The 9,036-nt window shown below is 57.0% G+C and overlaps 1 long non-coding RNA gene across 1 annotated transcript in view; it reads left to right on the top strand.

Moving 5' to 3' along the window:
- Nucleotides 1-7,187, top strand: part of LOC144612301 (uncharacterized) — a 17,433-nt gene extending 10,246 nt beyond the window's left edge. Inside the window, exons 2-4 of the long non-coding RNA XR_013549655.1 lie at nt 112-200; nt 3,357-3,507; nt 7,115-7,187. This is a non-coding gene — a long non-coding RNA (uncharacterized LOC144612301). The remainder of the gene's footprint in view (nt 1-111; nt 201-3,356; nt 3,508-7,114) is intronic.
- Nucleotides 7,188-9,036: the final 1,849 nt, after the last annotated feature.

Raw genomic sequence — 9,036 nt, 5'->3', positions numbered from 1 at the left:
CCAGTGGACATAAACCATCTCTCTCTCTCACTGTGTCTCCCCAGTGGGGGTCACAGTCTCTCTCTCTCCCCAGTGGACATAAACCATCTCTCTCTCACTGTGTCTCCACAGCCAGGAGTGTTGCAAGCAGCGATTAGCGAGACGGAGAGAACACTGGGGGATGAAGACGGCAAAGTGCAGGGAGCCTGGCTCCTCACAGAGTGAGAGACCCCGATCAGTGGAGTGGCGGGGGGAGAGGGGAGGGGGGGATGCCCAGCTTCTGCCGGAGTGAGACGTCAGTGGAGAGGGTGCAAGAGAGCAGGGGGTGGGAGATGAGGAGGGGAGGTGCGAGGGAAAAGGGGAGAGGAGACCGTTTCATAGGGACAGGCAGGGTGGGGGAGAGGATAGGGAGGTGCGGATAGAGGGACAGAAAGGGGAACTGGGCAGAGAGAGGGGAACATGGGAGAGAGAGGGGAATGCGGGAGAGAGAGGGGAACTGGGGAGAGAGGGGAACTGGGGAGAGAGAGGGGAACTGGGGGGAGAGAGGGGAACAGCGGAGAGAAAGGGGAACATGGGAGAGAGAGGGGAACATGGGGGAGAGAGGGGAACAGGGGAGAGAGAGGGGAACTGGGGAGAGAGGGGAACTGGGGAGAGAGAGGGGAACTGGGGAGAGAGGGGAACTGGGGAGAGAGAGGGGAACTGGGGAGGCGCGGATGTTGGTCAAGGGTGAGGCTGTGGGTGAGGGAGGGTGGGGGGGGAGGCTGTGGGTGAGACAGGGGGTGTGGGTGAGGGAGGGTGGGGGTGTGGGTGAGGGAAGGTTGGGCTGTGGGTGAGGGAGGGTGGGGGTGAGGGAGGGTAGGGTGTGGATGGGGAGGGTGAGTGTGTCTGGAGGGTGGGGGTGTGGGTGAGGGAGGGTGAGTCTGTATCGGGAGGGTGGGGACGGACTCTCCCTCTCCCTCTCCCTCCCCCTCTCTCTCCCCCTCCCCCTTACCCCCCCTCTCCACCCACCCCTCTCTACACCCCTCTCCACCCCCCTCTCCACCCCCCCTCTCCTCCCCCCTCTCCACCCCCCCTCTCCACCCCCCTCTCTCCCCTCCCACCCACGGGTGCTGTCTGTGTGGAGTTTATACGTTCTTCTCGTCACCTGCGTGGGTTTTCTCCGGGATCTCTGGGTTCCTCCCACACTCCAAAGGCGTACAGGTTTATCGGCTAATTGGCTTCGTATATGTGTAAAAATTGTCCCTTGTGTGTGTAGGATAGTGGTTATGTGAGGGAAGTGCTGGTCGGCACGGACTCGATGGGCCGAAGGGCCTCTTTCTGCACTGTATCTAAACAAAATGAAACACGGGCTCCCCACACCGCCCCTCCCCCACCCTGGGGAACCTCACCCCCCTCCCCCACCCTGGGGGAACCTCAACCCCCCTCCCCCACCCTGGGGGAACCTCACCCCCCCTCCCCCTCCCTGGGGGAACCTCACACCCCCTCCCCCACCCTGGGGGAACCCACACCCAGTGCCGACACCACCCTCCATTCCCCACCCCCCCCACTCCTGGACTCCCCTCACCCAGTCCCTCCACCCCCTCATATCCCACCCCCCCACTTCTCACGCAGTCCCTGCACATCCACCCATGCACCAAACCCCTCCCCTCCACTCTCCACTCCGAGACAACTCTTACCCAGTCCCTACAGCCCCCCATATCCCGCCACCACCCCCACCTCCAACTCTCCACTCCTAGATCCCTCTCACCCAGTCCTACCCACCGCTCCATTCCCCACCTCACACCCATATCTCATCCCCCCACTCCTAGACCATCCTCACCCAGCACCAAACCACCCCATATCCCCCACTACACCCATCCTCAGCCAGCCCAGACACACCCCATATCCCACTCCCTCCCACTCCAAGCCACCCCCACTCACCCCCGCCCAATTTTACACCCCCAAGTCACCGACCCCCACTCCTGCAAACCCCCATAACAGTTCACCCGGCTTCCCTTTACCCCCCTACACCATTGCGAGACACACCCTCCCTCCCATCCCCCCACCCCCCCCACACCTGCCCTCACCCACCTCTCCAATGCCCCACATACAGCACACTCACCCTCACCCCTCCCCCACTCCTAGACAGCCCCCATCCCCTCCCACACCTACACCCCATATCTCACTCCCCCTCATCCCCACGCCTAGACACTCCCACACACACTGTCCCTCCCACCTTCACTCCGAGACACACCCACACCCTCCCTCCCTCCCAAACCCACTCCTAGACACCCCCCACCCACACCCACACCCCTCACCCACACCCCCCTCACCCACAAACTCCCTCACCCACCCCCCCTCACCCACAACCCCTCACCCACATCCCCTCACCCTCCGCCCTCACCCACAACCCCCACACTCCCACCCCCCCTCACCCACAACCCCCACCCACACCACCTCACCAACAACCCCCTCATCCAGACACTAAACTCACCCCCTCACCCACACCCCCCTCTCCCACAAACACCCTCACCCACACACCCCCCTCACCCACGCCCCCCTCATCCACACCACCCCTCACCCACACCCCCCTCACCCATGCCCCCCTCATCCACACCACCTCTCACCCACACACCCCTCACCCACCTACTCCTCACCCACACATGCCCTCACCCACACAGACTTCACCCACCCCCCTCACCCATCCCCTCACCCACACACCTTCACCCACATAACCTCACCCACCTACCCCTCACCCACCTACACCTCACCCACCTACCCCTCACCCACCTACCCCTCACTCACACACCCCCTCGCCCACACCCCCTCACTCACCCATCACTCAGTCCCTGCCACAGACCAGGTTAGGGTGGGGAGTGTATGGGGACCCCTGGAGTGGGGAGGGGGGCTTGGAGTATGGGGGGATCGGTGGGAGTGTGTGAGTGGGTGGGGGCTCAGTGTGGGGAGGGGGGGTTGGAGTATGGGGGGATAGGAGTGGGAGTGTGTGAGTGGGTGGGGGCTCAGTTTGGGGAGGGGGGCGTGGAGTATGGGAGGATAGGAGTGGGAGGGGTTGAGTGGGCAGAGGCTCAGTGTGGGGAGGGGGTGGCTGAGGGGATGTATGTGGGTGTCTGAGACTTGGGGTGTGTGGGTGAGTGGGATATGGGGGTGTTTCGGACTGGGGGTGGGTTATGTTGGGTGTAGACGTGGGAGGGTATGAGTGGGGGGTGTCTCGGTGTGGGGAGTGGATGAGGGCTCAGTGGGTTATGGGGGTGTCTCGGAATGTGGAAGGGGAGCAGGTTTGTGTGTGTGGTGTGTGTGTGTGCGCGTGCGTGCACGTGTGTGTGAGTGTGTGCGAGTGTGAGCGGGTGTGAACTCACCGCCCTGTCCTTTGAGCCCAGGCGCTGTGGGCTGGGGCTGCGGCTGGGATGGGACAAACTGCGGGAGCCGTCGTTCCGTTCCCGCTGGAACCCCTGGGCTCGGGATCTGCCGTCCGTCATCCTGACAGAACACCCCGGGGTAGAGAGCGGGCACCTGTCACCCCCCTGCACGGTGAGTGGGGAGACTGGGGGGGCGAGACACTGGGGGGGGTAGCGGAGACTGGTGGGAGGCACTGGTGGGGAAACTGTGGGGGTGAGGGGAGACCGTGGGGGGGGGGGAGAGACTGTGGGGGTGAGGGGAGACTGGGGAGGAGACTGTGGGGGTGACACTGGGGGGGGGGGAAACTGTGGGGGGGGGAGACTGGGGGGGGAGACTGTGGGGGGGGAGACTGTGGGGGGGGAGACTGTGGGGAGGACATCTACCTGTGTCTCTCTCTACCTGTGCCTGTGTGTGTGTGTGTGTGTGTGTGTATGTCTGTGTGAGTGTCTGTAGTCTCGCATCTCCCAGCACGTGGGTGTGTGTGTGTGTACATGCCCCACCCCACTGTCTCCCTCCCTGTGTCAGTGTGTACATGCCCCTCTCCAGTTTCTCTCCCCGTGTGCGCGTGTGTGTGTGCATGTGTGTGTGTGCATGTTTGTGAGTGTGTGTGGGTGCACATCTGTGTGAGTGTGTGAGTGTGTGCTTGCCCCTCTCCAGTCTCTCTCCCCGTGTGTGTGAGTATGTGTATGTGAGTGTGTGTGCATATGTGTGTATGAGCCCCCTCCAGTCACCCCGTGTGCGATTGTGTGCTCTTGTACATGTGTGTGTACATGTGTATGTACATGTGTGTGCATGCATTTGTGTGTAGGTGTGGTGTACTTTGGTGCGTGCATGTACATCCCCCTCTCCAGTCCCTCTTCCTGTGTGTGTGTGTGTGTGTGTGTGTGTCCATGCTGCTGTCTCACTCCCCCTCTCCCTGTATCTCTCCCCATGCTGCTGTCTCACTCCCCCTCTCCCCTGTATCTCTCCCCCTCTCCCCTGTCTCACTCCCCCTCTCCCCTGTATCTCTCCCTGTGTTGCTGTCTCACTCCCCCTCTCCCTGTATCTCTCCCCGTGCTGCTGTCTCACACCCCCTCTCCCCTGTATCTCTCACTGTGCTGCTGTCTCACTCCCCCTCTCCCCTGTATCTCTCCCCATGCTGCTGTCTCATTCCCCCTCTCCCCTGCCTCACTCCCTCTCTCTCCTGTATCTCTCCCCGTGCTGCTGTCTCACTCCCCCTCTCTCCTGCCCACAGTTGGGGTCTTTCCGCACGGAGCTGACCCGGGGGGTGGGGATGGCCCACCGGGAGCAGCCCCTCGCCGGCCGAGCCAACGGGCCGCTGCTGCTGGAGAAACCCATCCAGATGGAGACGGTCCTGGGCCTGGTGTCTGCCCTCAGCAACTGGGCGCAGCTGGGCTACGCCAAACCTCGCCGCCTGCTCGCCTTCTAGTGGAGCCGTGAGCTGGCAGCGTGGGAGCCAGCAGCCCGCGGCTAACACCCACACACACTGATCCAAGCCTCACCATCCCAGGGGCCGCAATGGCAGAGGGGTGGCGGCAGAGACACGGAGAAGGGGGGAGGGAGGGATCAGCAGACCACTAATAGAAACAAAATAAATACATCAAAGCCTGAAAATTCCAGCATCAGTCACGGGAGAGGGGGAAGAAGAGGGGAGAAGGGGAAGAAGAGGGGAGAGGGGGAAGAAGAGGGGGGAGAAGAGGGGGGAGGGGCAGGGAGGAAGGTTTTTTACGAGGATGTTACCAGGACTAGAGGGTGTGAGCGTTGAGTAGGCTGGGAACCTATTCCCTGGAGTGCTGGAGGATGAGGTGTGATCTTATTAAGGTGTACAAAATAATGAGAGGAATAGATCGGGTCAAGTCTCTTGCCCAGAGTAGGCGAATCGAGGACCAGAGGACATAGGTTTAAGATGAAGGGGAAAATATTTAATAGGCATCTGAGGGGTAACTTTTCACACAGAGGGTGGTGGGTGTATAGAACGAGTTCCCAGAGGAAGTAGTTGAGGCTGGGACTATCCCAACATTTAAGAATCAGTTAGCCAGGTACATCGAGAGGACAGGTTTGGAGGAATATGGGCTAAACACGGGCAGGTGGGCCTAGTGTAGCTGGGACATATCGGCCGGTGTGGGCATGTTAGGCCGAGGGGCCTGCTTCCACTGTGACTGGTAGCCACAAAAGCAATTAATCAAAGACTGAAATATCCAGCATCATTGAAGGGAGACGGAAGGAGGTGGGAGGGGGAAGAGAGAGGGGAATGTTGGACACGGGGAGGGTGGCGTTGGGAGTGGGAGAGAGGGAGAACCGAGAGGCAAGGTTAGCCGGGGAGAGAGGTGGCTGTGGGAGGGGGAGAAAGGGGTGGTGTGAGAGGAGGCGAGGGCGGGCTGGATAGGAGACAGGGAAAGCGGCAATGGTGAAGGATTGGAGTGAGATGGCAGTGTGTGAGAGGGAAAAAAGGGGGAGGAAAGGAGACTGGGGCCAGAGGGAAAGGAGGGAGTCTGAGGGGAGGGAGAGAGTCTGATTGGAGGGAGAGAGTCTGAAGGGAGGGAGGGAGTCTGAGGGGAGGGAGGGAGTCTGAGGGGAGGGAGGGAGTCTGAGGGGAGGGTGTCTGAGGGGATGGAGGGAGTCTGAGGGGATGGAGGGAGTCTGAGGGGAGGGAGAGAGTCTGAGGGGAGGGAGGGAGTCTGAGGGGAGGGAGGGAGTATGAAGGAAGGGAGGGAGTCTGAGGGGAGGGAGGGAGTCTGAGGGGAGGGAGGGAGTCTGAGGGGAGGGAGGGAGTCTGAGGGGAGGGAGAGAGTCTGGGGGAGGGAGGGAGTCTGAGGGGAGGGAGGGAGTCTGAGGGGAGGGAGAGAGTGAGGGGAGGGAGGGAGTCTGAGGGGAGGGGGAGACTGAGGGGAGGGGGGCTCACCTGACGGTTGCTGCACAATCAGTTCCTGCCTCACATTTATTGCTCAGCACAAATAACCAAAGTTGGTCACCTATTTATCTCTTGCCATCGTCGAGATGGGAGTGATATTTTCAAACGTGGTGACCGTAGAAATGCCAGCTTTGACTCAACGTATCCCTGCTACCCCTGAGAGCTAGTTCCGTACGTGCATCGCCCTCTGAATGTAACGTCTTCCCATCAGGTTGCTTGTAAATCTTGCCCCTCTCACCAGAAACCCGTGACCTATGGCTTTTGATTCCCCGTCCTGGGTAAAAGACTCTGCGCATTCATCCGCTCTGCCACTTACACGCCTTTATAAGCACCACTCAGCTTACTTCTCTCCAAGGAATAAAGTCCTCATCTGTCCCCATAGCTGGGCCCATGTACAGGAGGGAGCTTCACTCTGTATTTGTGTGTGTGCGTGCGTGCATGTTTGTGCATGAGTGTGTGTGTGTGTGTGCGCGTGTGAATGTGTGTGTGTGTGTGTGTGTGCGTGCACGTGTGCGTGTAACACTGAGTTCATTCGTTTAAAGGAACTATCAACACCCCCCACCCCCTTTCACATCAAGGAATTATAATGAATGTAACGGTAAATACTTTTATTACTGTTAACAATGGAAGTTACTAGTATTATTATTAACACTATTTTAAAAAAAGCAAACAATTAATACATATTAGCAGCTAAACTGAAAGATGATTGTATTCTCAGCTTCCCCATTGCCCAGCTTCTCTGATGTTTATAGATCGAAGTGATGGAGCCGGGTCTCCAGGTGCTGAAACCAATTGCAATGGATTGCAACCGGACACTTTGTTTTACAGTTTCTTTAAGCACGGGTGTCTGTTTTGGAGTGGGGCGGTGGAAGATGGCAGGTTTCCTCTTTGGGTATTCAAGGGTGGTGGAGCTGTCATCTACTGGCCTTGGAACTGGAGCGCTCTCGATGCTGCTCTCCCCGATAGTCCCTGCCAGTTGCTCCACGCTGTCACCTTGCTTACCAGGCTGCAGCATTGCCTCGGCAGAATGTTCTTTCGCTTCTCTCATCTGCCTCAGTTCTGCAACAGGATAATGGACACCAAATGACAGAGAGCCTTTCTCAGGCTGACCCTCTGCCATTGCCTTAGATGGTCCTGCCACCTCCTGAGGCAGCTTTGCCTCGTCTCCACCAGCAGTGTTTCCTCCACTCTCCAAAGCGTGGATTACTGCTGCTGGAGTGGTGTGCTGACCGTTACTTGCACCCGGTTTGTCTTTCACATTGTCAGCGTGTGCGGTTCCTTCACCTTCACAGCTGTCACCTGGTCCGCAGGCCTGAGGATTTCTGAACCCATTCATTAGGTAAGCGAACCAAGAGGAAAACATCATCCGCGCTCTTTAGCGATACTCAGAAGAGACGGAGCTGTGTCTGAGTGAAGGATCTTCAGCGGTTGCTGCTATTTGTTGGTTGGGGAACAATTCCATTGTGATGAAGTTCCACGTCGACAACGGTCACCGTGGTGAAAACCGCAAAACAAAAGCAGTGCAACACCTGACATCCTTTCCGTGGTCAATGGTCACAATGAGCAGATGATGCAAAACCATAGAGAAAAGATCGGGTTACTTAAGTTATAATGAACACCACAAAGTGTTTCAAAAGCAACCAAAGGAACAGCAAGTTTGAAATGAACGTTGAATATTTGGAACTGCTGCTTATTTCATGTGTTCCGTTTTTGGGAACTGAGATCTTGTGAAAATCCATTGATCTGTACGTTAATAGTCTGTGTCTACACTGGTGCTGCTGGACATAAATAATCCCACGTCGCGCGTTTCCTCTTATTAAATTCCACTGGTTATCATTTCAGTGTTAAACTGAAAATGCTGCAAAAATTCAGCAGGTGAGGCAGCACTAATGGAGAGAGAAGCAAAGCTTTGTTCAAAAACCTTCAATAAGTGTCGAAAAGAGACAAAAAAAATGTTTCAAGTCGTAGAGAAATCGAAGTAATGGATGGCACATGGGGCAAGACCAGCGTCACCATGTGGATCAGTTCCAGGTGAGATCTGGTCAGTGTTTAACGTGACTATAGGGAGAAAACACCAATGGTACAAAGGCTGTGAGATGAGGGCAGTAAGAGAGTGCCAATAAAAAGGGACATGTAAAATCACAAATGCAGGGCATTGGGACATGTCCAGCAGGTCAGCCTGCGCTAATGGAGGGAGGAAATCTGAGCCAATATTGCAGGCCGATGACGTAAAGGAGAAATGGCCAGTTCTGGTTCATGCAGAGAATATGAGGGACCTGATGTTGTAGAGTTCAATACTGAGTCCAGCCGACTGCATTCATGCTGAGACAGAAGATGAGCAGTTATGTTGAAGCACGGGCCTCTATATTACAGCGCAGGAGGGCACAGAGGAGACGGGGAATTAAAATGGTGGGCAACAGGAAACACAGGGTCACCATTGAAAATAGGTGCTCCTCAAACTGATCATTAAATCTGCGCATTGTTTTTTCCAGTGTAAGGGAGACCATATTGTTGAAGCCAAGGTATGTGGTGCAACATTCATAGTGTAATGTCCGCAGTTGTTTGGTGCTGACTCGGGTTGTGTGCAGGGTGGTTCAAGGCCATGAAGGCTGGTGGAAGAAACTTCTCTTGAATCTGGAGATTACAATTCTCAGTTTCTTGTACCACTGTCTCAATAATAAGAGATAAGCGAGCGTGTTCAGGGTGACGTGGGTGTTTGATGGGGTAATTTCCCTCTTAAGGTCTATAAA

Source organism: Rhinoraja longicauda, chromosome 44, assembly GCF_053455715.1.
Source record: "Rhinoraja longicauda isolate Sanriku21f chromosome 44, sRhiLon1.1, whole genome shotgun sequence".
In the NCBI taxonomy this organism is placed as follows: domain Eukaryota; kingdom Metazoa; phylum Chordata; class Chondrichthyes; order Rajiformes; family Arhynchobatidae; genus Rhinoraja; species Rhinoraja longicauda.
Note: the sequence above shows the minus strand (reverse complement) of the source record. Positions and strands in the feature narration are given on the sequence as shown.